The sequence below is a fragment of the Canis aureus genome, chromosome 35 (assembly GCF_053574225.1).
Source record: "Canis aureus isolate CA01 chromosome 35, VMU_Caureus_v.1.0, whole genome shotgun sequence".
NCBI classification, from domain to species: domain Eukaryota; kingdom Metazoa; phylum Chordata; class Mammalia; order Carnivora; family Canidae; genus Canis; species Canis aureus.
The window spans coordinates 7,204,650-7,219,128 of NC_135645.1; the positions used below are offsets into that span (position 1 = coordinate 7,204,650).

The 14,479-nt window shown below is 37.5% G+C and overlaps 1 protein-coding gene across 10 annotated transcripts in view; it reads right to left on the reverse strand.

The window, feature by feature from the left end:
* Positions 1-14,479, reverse strand: part of GTF2E1 (general transcription factor IIE subunit 1) — a 102,309-nt gene that overhangs the window by 36,280 nt on the left and 51,550 nt on the right. The window lies entirely within an intron of this gene.

The window sequence follows — 14,479 nt, forward strand, 5'->3', positions numbered from 1 at the left end:
TTGTCACCATCCAACACATTATGTTATTTATCTAGTTTATTAGGTTATTTATCATTAAAACTGTCATGTTACAACCAATTAAAAAAAATCTTCTCAGATATCCCAATTCTCTTTTGAAGACAGCATACATTCCAAACTTCAGCTTTAAGTAAATGAATCAAAATGCCTGTCAATGTAACTCCTCCATATAAAATAGCAAAACGCTTTTAGACTGGAAAAAGAAGAAAAGAGATTACTGTTAACACAATCATTTGACAGAAGGAAATCTCAGAAATCAGTCCTTTAACTTGATTGGTGGAAAGCAAAATAGGGGAAAAGAAAAGACAGTATGTAGTCATAAGAAATTCTAGCCTCATCCAGGTAAGTTTCCAGAGACCAGGCTTAATTTAGACTAAGACTTAACAAGTTATTTTCAGCAGGGCCTATTCTGCAGCTCTGAAAAGAGTGGCTTTTATATTACTGTCAAAAACAGTGGAAGATCCGAGATGTTTACCCTACTTGTAAGTTAAGTTATCCTGGCAGTTTCATGGATGTTGGAGGAAGACGTAATACTCCTAGGTCAGAGGTAAAGAATTGTATTACTCATGGCAATAGAAGTATGCAATGGAGTTGCATATCCCCCAGAAATGCAGGACTTCCATGTCTGAGAGGATCAAGCAGCTCTTGGAATATATGTTAGCTGCTAACCCACAGGACCGGCCTAATGCCTCTGAACTTGAAACCAGAATGGACCAGGTCACATGTGCTGATTAAAATTCAGGGCAAAGCATCTTGAGTGTTTTTAAACTAGGTGAGTGTACTCTTTTTGTTCTGCATGCCCACTTCCTGGACTGGATTCTTCATCTCGTGGGTCCTGTGGAGCTGAGGGGAGATGCAGGGTTGAAGACCACGAAGTCCTTGTTATGAGAGACCCACACAAGTCTTGAGATCTGTGGGGTAGAATAAGAGCTGGAAAGTCTAGAGAAGTTTTCTGAGTGGACATGGCATTTGAGTGGAGTCTCAAGTGTTGCAGAAATACTTCTTATCAATTAATAAATGTTGGGCAGCCCAGGTGGCTCAGCGGTTTAGCACCGCCTTTGGTCCAGGGCATGATCCTGGAGACCCAGGATCGAGTCCCATGTGGCTCCCTGCATGGAGCCTGCTTCCCCCTCTGCCTGTGTCTCTGCTGCTGTTTCTCATGAATAAATAAATATAATATTTTTAAAAAATTAATAAATGTTTACTGGAGAAAATGTGGAAAAAAAAAAAAAGCCAGTGTCAGCTTCTGTGCTAGTTCCCTGAGCCCAAATTCCTGCTGAGTGACAGAAAGAGGGCCAGGTGACAGCTATACATGCAGTGGGTTATGTTACAGGAGACTCTGAAGTTAAGGAACCCAACTCTTTTATAATGGGCATAAACATGCCTGTCCTTTGCTCTAGAAGGTGATGTTATCTTTATTATACAGGACACTAAGAAAATATGCTCTGGAGGGAGACTATTTTTATTATACTGAACAGTAAGCAAATTTGCCCTTTGCTGTAAAAGAAACAACATTATCTTCCCAGGCTGCTCACTAAATAAACATCCATGAAAAAGATATTCCAGAAAAAAAGGCAGTCACTACTTCTGCTTGCAAGACATGCATAACATGTGACAAAATCATGTACTGTCTCCCAACAATTATCATGTCTGGATAACATTATAAGAGGAAAAGATAGCCTGACATCTTGAGTCCTATGTTTATCACAAAAACAGGAGTTGTAAACAAGAACCATCCTGTCAAAAGCCAGGTCTGGCATTCAAGAAGAAAAATAATAAAAGATTGTACATTTTATGGAGAAAGATTTAAGATTACTTTAATAAACCAGTTGCAAAAAAAAAAAATAAAAGCGTTTTTAAGAATTTCAATGAACATTAAAAAATGGAAATCAGCTTGAGGCACCTGAGTGGCTCAGTCAGCTAAGCATCTGACTCTTGATTTCAGCTCAGGTCACAATGTGAGTTGTGAGATGAAGCCCAGCATTGGGCTCCATGCTGGGCAATGCTTAGGATTCTCTCTCTCTCTACCTGACTCCTTTCCCACCCTCTCTTATTTACTTAAATTCACTTAGCCAACATATAGAGAAAAAAGTTGAAAAAGTGCCAATCAGCTTTCCCAAAATAAGAGGTCGTGGTGGAGGGGGTGGGATGAGGGACTTAGCACAAACTATGTACTAAGTACACTTCTACTGAGTGGGTGGTGGTAGAACACAGATAGACACAAAATCTATCATCAAGAAGCTTAAAGTTTAGTAGAGATGAAAGATATCTGGAGATAAACATCTGGGATCAGTGCAAAAATAAGGTATATAAGTGTTCCAGAGTTCAAAGAAGGAAGAGGACTTCTAGCTGGGAGCATGATGGAAAGTGTGCCTTTTGAAGTAGAATTTAGAAGAAAAGCAACTGTTACAGAGTTCAAGGAAAGGGAGAAGAGAATAGGACATTCTAGATCATCAAAAATAGGTAGTTGAAAATAATGCTCAGCTGTGGTTTCGGTGTAGTAGGAATAGAGTTATCAAAAAAGAATGGTAAAAGACAGAATTAACAGGATAAACTAATGTCATAGTCTTGAATGCCACCCTTTACCTTGACTTTATTCTTGAGTAAAAGGAAAGAGACTTAAAGATTTTGGGAAAGAATACAAGGTGATCAAAACTAACATTTATAAATACTGATGGGCTTTAGAGGCTTGTGATAGTCTTCCAACAAGCTATTTCTTAACTGTTAACACAAAATCACTAGTAGAATTTTAAAATAATACTCAAGTTCCACCCAAACATGCTGATTCAATAGGTCTGGAGTGGGACTCAGGAATGTAAATTTTGAAAGTTCCACAAGGAAGTTTAACACATACTCCTGGTGGCAGCTGCTGTTAAATAATCAATATGATAAATATCCTAACTCTTCTTGTAATTGGACCACTCTGCACTAAGAAGGGTGCACGGAATGTACTACTTAAGCATGAGAAAAGAAACAAGTTGAAACTCAGAGCTCTGTATCATCTTTCAAGACCAAAAGGGCAAAAATCAGAAATAGCAAATCCAAACCACATAAAGGAGAATATGCAAGCTAGATCTAAGAATGTAGCAGCAAGGAGAAAATGAGTCTACAAAGACTCTTAGGCAAAGCGTGATAAATGATGGGATTAGGAGAAAAACAGTTCAACAATCACACATTTGTTTGATCATCTACACTCAGAAACTACAAAAGAACTAAGAAAGCTTTCACAAATACTCCCATGTGTTCATCACAAGCCAAGTCTTTGCCAACAGTATTATCCAAATCTAGCATATGAGGAAATAAAGACTCAAGAGTTTTAGGTTTACTAGGTCATAACTTAAAAACAAAAAGCACTAAGCTTGGACGCAAATATAAATCCTTCTGACTCAAAAGACGAAATGCACTTCACAATCCTGAACTGCACATCCCTTTCCCACTTTGTCCTTGAGCCCATCATCTTCTGAGTTGTTTTTGTAGAGCTCTCATACTAGTGGAATAAGTCAAGACAAAAAAATAACATCAGGTGTTAATAAGTGTAATAACAATTTAGCAAACTCTCCCCATGTATATACATAGGTTCTAATTTCAAAATATAAAATAGGAGAGAGGATTTGTAAAGTGCCTATCACATGCCCCACATGCCCAGCATTTACTCAGCTGAGTCTTAGTGCATCAGGTTCACCAGAGGATCAAAATGTATCAGGTTGTAGATAATTAATAGGTATTGAAAGTAGGGAGAAAAAAGATCTTTTACAAATACAGATTTCAAAACTATAGTCTAGGGTTATCTAAATATTAACATATGAATACCCCTATTCTGACTCAAGATTCTTCGAAGGAAGGTTAGTTACCACTCCAAAATGAGAAAAGAAATGGAGACCTAATTGTGGGCATGAGACGGAGGAGGAGAAAGAAAGGGGGAGGAAAGAGGTGTATACAATTTTAACTTTCTCCCCAAATAAAAAAATGTCAAAACAAAAATGAATTGAGGGCAGGTGGATGATGAGATGGAAAGGGGAAAGAAGGGCTGGGAACAAAAGAAAAAAAAAAAAAAGCAAAGTTAAACAAAATTCAAACAATGTTTTTCTTTTGCTTCATGGGAAGGACTGGCCAAGGTCTTCCACTTCACTGTTTCAAACATGTTATTCATTTTAGCAAACATCACACTGATTTCAATTATGGAATAGTAAGTATAAAAAAAATACTGAAAAAATTGTTTATATTCCTTAGTTTGAAAAAGAGAAATTGTTTTGGAAGTTTATCATAATTGAAGAAAAGGGCAGAAGATATGAGTGAACTCCCTAAACAATTAGACATTATTTAAGATTATATTTTTTCCCTCTTCACTCTGGTACATACAATGAGGTCATCAGATAATGCCCAGAATTCACTGTCAAAGATTTACCAAGAGTATTAATAACAAATGGAATATTTTTCAGCCATTTTCCTACAAAAAAAATCAAAATATGCCCAATGGCTTTGATATGGCACAGGTGCTACAGTACTAAAGCTGGAGTCATGCTGCAGCCCAAATTTTCAAGGCTAGCCAAGGAAACAGGGAAGAGCAAATGTCTGCTGCTAAACAGCTCTCACCCCAGCACAGTGGGACTGATGTCTTAAGATTCCCACCTTCCTTTATTTTTTTTTAAATATTTATTTATTTATGATAGTCACAGAGAGAGAGAGAGAGGCAGAGACACAGGCAGAGGGAGAAGCAGGCTCCATGCACCGGGAGCCCGATGTGGGATTCGATCCCGGGTCTCCAGGATCGCGCCCTGGGCCAAAGGCAGACGCCAAACCGCTGCGCCACCCAGGGATCCCCCCACCTTCCTTTTTAAAATAAGATTTTATTTATGTATGTGAGAGAGCACATGAGTGGGGGGAGGGGCAGAGGGAGAGAGAGAAGCAGACTCACCACTGAGCAGGGAGCCTGATGTGGTGCTCCATCCCAGGACCCTAGGATCATGACCTGAGCTGAAAGCAGATGCTTAACTGACTGAGCCACCCAGGCACCCCGATTTCCCACCTTCCTAAGTCTAGCCCATCATCTTCTGAGTTGTTTTTGTAGAGCTCTCATACTAGTAGAATAAGTCAAGACAAAAAAATAACATCAGGTGTTGATAAGTGTAATAAAGAAAAAGCAGAAAAAGAGGATAAAGAAAAATGAGTGCAAAGGAAAGGGGTATGCTCTATTGCGCAGGAAACTTGGGGAAGTCCCCTCTGATACAGCAAGTGAGAAGAGATTTGAAAGATGTAATAGAACCAGCCAGTCAGGGCAGCCCCGGTGGCTCAGCGGTTTAGCTCCACCTTCAGCCCAGGGCCTGAGCCTGGAGACCTGGGATCGAGTCCCACATCAGGCTCCCTGCATGGAGCCTGCTTCTGTCTCTGCCCCGCCCCCTCTCTCTCTCTGTGTCTCTCATGAATAAATAAATAAAATCTTTATTATTTTATTTTTAATAAAAAAAAAAAAGAACCAGCTAGTCAAGCAGATATTTGAGCAAGAGGAAACGGCATGTAAAAAGGCAAGAAAAGTGAAGGTATGCAGACAAGGCACAAATAAGATGACCAGTACAACACAAAAGAGAGTGGTAGAAATAGTGTCCAAAATTGGGGGGTGGGTTAGGGGGCAGATAAAAGACCTTATAGGTATTATTAAGGACTTTGACTTTTCAAAATGATGGGAGAAGTCTTTAAAGGGTTTTACAGAAGAGTAACAGAGTCTGATGTGCTTTTCAACAAGGGTCACTGGCTACTGTAACAAACAGTCCATATGGGCAGCAAGAGTGAAAGCAAGGAAACTAGCTAAGAGAATAGTGCAAAATCTAAGCAAGAGAGAATGGCTAAGATAACTTTTCTGGACAATCCTGTGAAAAACTGAAAAAACTCCCCCTCACTCAAAAACTTCCAGAAAAAAGAAACAAAAGACAATTGGGATGCCTGGGTGGCTCAGCGGTTGAGCGTCTGCCTTCAGCTCAGGGCATGATCCTGGAGTTCCGGAATCAGTCCCACATCAGGATCCCCACAAGGAGCCTGCTTCTCCCTCTGTCCATGTCTCTGCCCCTCTCTCTGTGTCTCTCATGAATAAATAAAATCTTAAAAAAAAAAAAAAGATAATTAACAGTTCCATTTAAAACCAAGTAACAAGGACGAGAACTCCTAGGATTTTAATGAGATAAAGAGGAAACTATAAAATTTCAAGACAAATCACTAACATATGGGATTAATTTTACCACACTGTAAAAATCCAGTCACCATACATATATACCTTAGGAAGCATATTTGGACATTGTTTCCCTTCCCACTGAATATTTTATTGTTTATGTAAACATGGGGAAAGGGAGTGAACTGGAAACTTGGGAAAATAAAACTGACAAAAAATTGTAAATATTATTTTCCATCATGCCACAAAGTGTTTCTGAAGATGGCATTATTAAACAGAGCATATTTTCTACATGAACACTACTATAACCAAGAGTTTCAATTCCTAACCAAGGCTTTCAAATGAATTCAAAATGACTAACATCATCTTCTAAAAGCAGTGATAAAACCCTAGCCTCTATATACTTTTAAAATATCAACTCTTCCCCAAAACAAAGGGTGTTCTGAAATTAGAGTTGAGAGAAACCATATATGGTATAGAACAGACTGAACTTATGATTTCACACATGCTAAAAAAAAAAGGGGGGGGCCTAGAATGATGACAGGAATCACCCAAGGTGATGATTACGAACACAACCCAAGACTAGAAGTCAAGACTCTGGAATCCTAATACACTGTCACTTTACTGTGTTGGAGTCATTGCTTAAAGAAACAAAACAAAACAAAACTTCTAAAAATGACATTCCGCTGAACACACTGATTATGCAAAAGGACTCCATTGTAAGAAGTACCTTAAAAAAATCCTGACAGTACTATCAGAATTGACCAAGATTTAATATCCATAAGCTGTTATAGCAACAACATATTTAATTAAGAATTACTCTGCTTTCTTAGACCTCAAAAAGCTTGGGGGCAATGAGGTGGGGTTGGGATGTAAGGTAGAAGAATTGGAAGGATAACCACAAAACAATAGTTGTTTTTTTTAAAGATTTATTTATTTATTCATGAGAGAGACAGAGAGAGGCAGAGACACAGGCAGAGGAAGAAGCAGGCTCCATGCAGGGAGCCTGCAGGGAGCCTGATGCAGGACTTGATCTGAGAACTCCAGGATCACACCCTGGGCCAAAGGCAGACGCTCAACCACTGAGCCGCACAGGCACAGGTGTCCCACAATAGTTGTTAACACAATGAAAGGTGGTGAGAATGGGGATTAGGTACGTTAGTGGGAGAGCAAAGTGTGGAAAAACTAGGTTTGCCATTTCATTTTACATATTTTTCTACTATTGGAGTCCTTAATACATTTACATTAATATATTAGTTACGTATTTTTAGCAGAAAGAAAACAAATGTTATTCTGAATTCTCCAAAAGCACTCAACTCCCTCTTAACTAATATGAGGAAGTCACACATTCTTGGATTATTCTTTGAAAGCAGCATTAAGTCCTTTGTTATAACTTTTATAACTCAAAATACTCAAGTGGCATATATATTAAAATGCTAGTCTCAAAAGTCACCTCTCATTCTAATTTCCAAACTATATTTCATAAAGCAAATTTCAGTTTAATTGGCCAAGGGGAAATGTATGGAAAAAGGAATTGTTATTACAGAATAGGTACAGACATGACAAGAACATAGATATTTCCTCTAATTATTTCACCTATAATAAAAAGGTACTTGAAAAACTATCCCTTAACAATTCACTGTAGAACACATAATACTGTAAAATACTCATTTGTTTCAATTCAGAACATCTCAAATGTATTTGTGATGTACATAGTAAAACCCCACACTCTAAAAGGTCAATTTATCAATGAAATTGGCCTTTGTCCTCCCTTAAATGGACACATCTGGATTTGGTATAATCATACAACATTCCCAGGTTCTGGAACTCACTATAAAAGGGAAAAAAATGTACTATGCCTGAGGTGGGGGGGTGGGGGGAGCAATAAATTGAAGTATAGTACTTATGTAAATACTAATGCCTACAATAACTTCTCTATGTTAGGCCTAAATTGAATCTATCTCAACATGCAGTGAGAAGGCAAAAAACCTGTGGCTTTGATATGACTATTTGAAAGACAATAATCAACAGAATATTATATGACAACGTCAAACTAAAAAGCAACTCTTTACATATTGGCTTCTATGTAATTAGCATCAAAATACAAAAATGATAAAACACAAAAAACTTTTAGTTAAAAAGAAGCCCTCAAATCCTCAAGATCAAAGCAACAAAATTTTTTTAAAAATCAGACTTAAAGGTTTGAGAGAGGTAGGAAGGATAGTAGTCCCTTACTATCTTTCCATAACTTGTTTTTATTTTTATTTGTTAATTTATTCTGATAATCATTTATCCCCCATCCGAAACAAATCCACACCTCTGAACTTTCCAGTATGATTTTCTGATGAATCCACCCTGGGCAAGATTCCAAATCAGCAAATGAGCAAAATAATTCTAGAAAGATTTGTGTGTGTGTGGTTGTTAGCATTTCAGAAACTGAATATACTATTTTTGAGACATCTCCTGTCCTAAGCAAAAAGAGATGAAGACAGGAAAAAGTGGTTTGATGTATGAGATGTAAATATTATTAACAAGTCTTTAAGAGTCTCACAAACACAGGACCCTAACAGTTTAAAGATATCCACTTAAGGAAACTGAGGAATTTTAATGATATGGGGATCAAGAAACTGATCTGCTTATAAATCAAAAACCTTTACCTGCAGTCACAAGGCAATAAAGGACTCATATGATTTAATCCCAAATTTATATATGAATATCCCAAATAGATATAAAGTTTACTTGACTATTCCAAGTGACTCAGATATAACCAGTAGAAGAGTTACAACATTGTGACTATTTTTAAGAGTTATATATTAGACACTTATTTTCTTTTACAGTTAGTTATCAAAGACTTCTTTTATACTAATCCTAAAATCTGTCTCTAAGTCTTTTCCATGGAGCCACACAAAACAAGCTCAACATTTTTTTCTTAATATTTAATTGTAAACATCCTATGTAGCCTTAGATTTATTACTTTGTAAGATCCTCCAAACTCTAGAGTAAAACACAGGCATATGAAAGTGTACCCGGCCCACACATCATTTAATGAGTCTAACTAGATAAAATACTCTCAAAATCCTATTTCTAAGATCTTATTAAATAGTTATACATTCTTCTTTTTAAAATTTAACTTATTTAAAAGTTTATTCAAAATGGGATTCTTGGGTCTCTAAGTAAATTCAGTAATAGGAACTCCCAAACTATTTCTAATTCAAACCCCTAATGATTTATCTCCTCCTCAGCCCCAGTTAAAACTAGTGTCATAAATGCCTTTAAAGAAGTATAAAACTCTATTCTTTCACCCACTATTCCTACTGCTGAGAACTCTTCTTAGGGAAAAACTTCAATAGGAATAAAATGCTATATCCAAAAGTGTTCAAAGCATCATATCTTACCAACAAAATACAGATAAAATCAAAGTGCCCAAAGGGGATTGAAAGGAAAACTAGGGGGGAAGAAATCATAACTATTAAAACATAGTTTGAGGGCAGCCCCAGTGGCGCAGTGGTTTGGCGCCGCCTGCAGCCTGGGGTGTGATCCTGGAGACCTGGGATCGAGTCCCACATCGGGCTCCCAGCATGGAGCCTGCTTCTCCCTCTCCCTCTGCCTGTGTCTCTGCCTCTCCTCTGTGTCTATGAATAAATAAATAAAATCTTTAAAAAAATAAAAATAAAAATAAATAAAACATAGTTTGAACGATAGAAAAAAACAAGAGGGTTTGGTATACTAAAGAACCAAGAAATCACACTATTTTTGGCTATGATAATTACAAGTAATATGCAAAAGGACAGTGGTTCTGTGGGTAATTTTTTTTTCTCTTCAAAATTTTCTCTGGCATTATGGTTGCATAATTTTTAAATTAAAAATGAAAAATATAGCCTGGGTGGCTCAGTGATTGAATGTCTGCCCTTGGCTCAGGGCGGGATCCGGGGTTCCCGGATTGAGTCCCACACTGCGCTCCTTGCAGGGAGCCTGCTTCTCCCTCTACCTATGTCTCTGCCTCTCTCTCTGTGTGTCTCTCATGAAAAAAATAAAATCTTTAAAAAAAAAAGGAAAAATATAAAGCTATTTCCATATCCTCTAACCTTAACATCTAAAAAGAGAATACGATCTCCCCCTTTCTTTTGGTGAAGCATGTTGCTGAATTAACTTAGAAGTGCCATTAACTAAATTACCTATAGTTAAGACTATCAAAGTAGAAACAGAGATACTAAATCTACCTCCATGGTCACAAAGCTTGCTAAATCTAAAGCACACATTTATGAACCACAGATACTATTTTGCTGATTTGAGAAATTTAATGTCATGTGGTCTTTGTTTTGATTACATGAAACTCGTATATTTCACTACAACAGCTGGTTTTGCCTGATGAAGTTTCTGAAACCAGGTACTAGTGGGCAAAGGCTAGGCCATTCCATTTTAATGAAATAAAGTATCTATACATACATACTATAATGGAAAAACCTCAGTCTTTTTTCTATGTAGGGAAAAGTCCAGCTTTTCCTACTGTGTGTTTCTTTATTGTATGTCTCCTTTACTAGTCACACACAACATGATACTTCTGACCACCAAGTGTGTCGAGGTTTTACCCTAAGCAATTCCCTATGACACCAGCTGGGTTTCCTAACATTCAACTCGATTATGACTACCTGGAGATAGCATCAGACCCCGCAGGTTGATGGCTTAGTCCCAAAAGACTGCGCCCCCTCCTGCAAATTCAGATGCCAGACATAAGCCTAGGTTATCATGGGTGTTTCTGACTCACAAGCTATAAATGGGAGGTTCCAATGACCTTCTGCTCAGATTCAGCTAATTTGCTAGAGCAGCTTACAAAACTCAGAGATATACTTACTTATGTTTACCAGTTTATTAAAGGATATGATAAAGGATATAGATGAATATCCAGATAGAAGAGATGTGCAGGGCCAACTATTTAGGAAGGGGTGCAGGGCTTCCATGTCCTCTCCAAGTGTACCAATTTCCTTTATACCTCCACATATTCACCAACCTAGAAACTCCCTGAATTCCATAATATTGGGATTTTTATGGAAGCTTCCTCGAATAGGCATGATCACTCATTAAGTCCATTTTCAGCCCTTCTTAAGAGAAGAGGAGCTGGGGTTAAAAATCCCAAGCTTGGTCTTGGCTTGGTCTTTCTGATGACCAGCTCTCATCCAGGAGCCATGCAGGAATCCACCCAAAGTGACCTCATTGGAACAAAAGACACTCATCACCCAGGAAATTACAAGAGTTTCAGGAGCCCTGTGTCAGGAACCAAGGCTAAAGACCAAATATTAGAATAAAAGATGCTGAGTGCTCTTATCATTTACGAAATTACAAGAGTTTCAGAACTCTGTGCAAGGAACCGGGAGCAGAGACCAGTATGTATTTTCTATTATCTCACACATACCAAGCACCAAATATTTGTAGAGAGTTCAACCCAAGAATAGCAATGGCAAAATCCAAACACAAAGTATGAAAAGAACCTATGATCCCTAGGGAAAAAAAAAAAGGAGATGGATAGGGAAAAGCTACAGACTGAAGTAGAAAGATCACTGGTTTCTGTCAATTAACACTAGTAAAATAATTCTTGCTAAACTCAGAATTTCCTGAGCCCAGATTTCTGGACACTCATCCAAGAGTCATGACTCTTTGTCTAGTGGCAGAAAGCTGCCCATACACTTGAATGAAAAACTTTTTAACAGGGAAACAGTAAAGTCTAGAAAGCCTCAAATCTCCTTCCTGAAGGCCCCTTGATTGCTAATATAAACCACAGTTCAACTTAATAATTGTTGAAATGGAAATGGAGATAGATGTCTATCAGTTATCCCCTTCCCCAAATTTTGTCAGAAATATCATCAATCTCCAATAACAACCAGGAAGTAAAACAGTTCTGTACAAGACGGCTTAGAATGAAAACTATTATCCTATCAATTTAAAGAGAGCATAAATAGTACAGCAGAAAAAGTTCCCTCCTCCTGATACATACACCAAATGTTTATTTCCCATCTTCTTTAAAAACTCACTTACAAAAAAAAACTTACTTCTCCCTTACTTCTGAAAAAATCAGCATAAGGGAGCAGAGAGAAAAAGACCAAGATTTCTAATGGGAATGTACAATCAAGGAATGGTCCCAAGGCATCAAGGCAAATGAAAACACAAAACACACCACCAGAACTGACAGACTGGAGCCTAATATCACCCAATTGGCACATGCTCTCCTTAAGGGAAAAGTCCAAATGAAAAGCTAAAGTATAATCAAAAGGCAGGTATAGTCACAGAACAAAGTTTCCCAATGACTAAGAATTTTCAATCATGGTACCTTAGGCTTCACTGTAGGGACATAAATGACAATTAAGTTGACTATTAGTGTTGGCTGATCGGTGAGTGATTCAAAAACCTTGATTCAAATAATCTTGACTACATTTCGGCGTTAGGCCACCTCCTACACAAGTCAACTGACAGCTAGTTTCATTCAGACACTAACCCTAGGTGAAATACAAAGAGCTTCATGGATCAACTTCCTAAATACTGATATATAAGTAGTGGGAATACTTCCCTTTAGAAAGTCTCAGGAAATTAAATAAGAATCAAATGAATAAATGTAGTAGCAGCACATTACTTTAGACTACTTTCTCTGAGGGACTGGATCATACCTTCAACTGTAGTCAAGAGTGATGAAAACAACCACTGTTAACACCAGCATCTGCAGAGAATCACAAAACCCAGACCCAGAGCTCCTTTAAGAAATCTGTTAGAGTGAATGGCAAAAATGGCGAGACTTTTCTAGTCTATTCTGAAAGAGCTCCAGATATATTCCGCAACATCCCTCTATAGCACACACTCAAGCAATTCTTCTACTAAGGATGGTTAAAATTTTCTTACAACCAAAATCTCTTCCTAGTTAAGCCCTTTTAAGGTAAACAGTGAGGTTCTGACAAATTAAACATTTAATACCAATGTGCTTTAAATCACCTTTCATCCAAAATGACTGCTTCACAATAAATAAGCTATTTCTAGCTCTTTAGGTCAATAATTTTAATTGGTATTGGGATTATTTCCCATTAAAAAATAATTGTAAAATTCTTTAAGATATACAATACATAACATGTACAAAAATTAGAAAATTACAGGTACATAAATCTTTAACTTTTTGGCACTAAAACATTTCATGTGTGAAAGTTCAAATTATATTTTTCTTTTTTTTTTTTTTTTTAATTTTTTATTTATTTATGATAGTCACAGAGAGAGAGAGAGGCAGAGACACAGGCAGAGGGAGAAGCAGGCTCCATGCACCGGGAGCCCGATGTGGGATTCGATCCCGGGTCTCGAGGATCGCGCCCTGGGCCAAAGGCAGGCGCCAAACCGCTGCGCCACCCAGGGATCCCCAAATTATATTTTTCAAATAGCTTTTTAAAGATTTTTATTTACTTATTCATGAGAGTCACAGAGAGGCAGTCACTCAGGCCGAGGGAGAAGCAGGCTCCCCGCAAGAAGCTTGATTCAGGACTCGATACCAGGACCCTGGGATCACGACCTGAGCCTAAGGCAGACACTTAACCACTGAGCCACCCAGGTGCTCCTCAAATAATTTTTTAAAAGGCAGATCTATGAACTAGTAGCCTATATTCCTGAATTCTGCATAACAAGGGACAATCTAACTTTACAACATTTGCTCTCTCCATAGATTTTTGCCTCTAGAAAATAATACACAATTATTATCATAATACCACTGAGTAATTAGCAAAAAACTGTAGTCTCTTTTCCAGTTTACAAATGGACAACACTGTATGACATATGTAGTTACGTCTTGTTATGACAATAAGACAACACTACTATAAAACCTGGCACTTTAGTTTCTCATGTTAATACTAGATAGATTGCAATTTTAGAAAATGCATGTTTTACAATTTTATGTTGGTAAGAAAAAATCCTTAACTAAAGCATTTAATTAAATGAAGCAAATTACAGATCATGTTGATAGTTCTCTTCCACTAATGAATGGCTAAGAGAATAAATATCTATCTACTTATTAATTTGGAAGATGTGTCCATCTAATTTCATCATGCTAACTCTTATCTTTTTGGTCTCAGCTGTTACTGAACTTCTTCCAGAGGCTTTCTCCAAAATGCCCTAGTTACACATACTACCGATTAACACTTTGTACTTCCACTAACAAAGCATTTAAATACACTGTATTATAACTTTCTGATAGCAAATGGCACAAGAAGGCATTCAAATAACTGTTGAATGAAGAGGTTAAAAGTAAACCTGTCAGGATGACTTCAGAGTGGTAGAGAA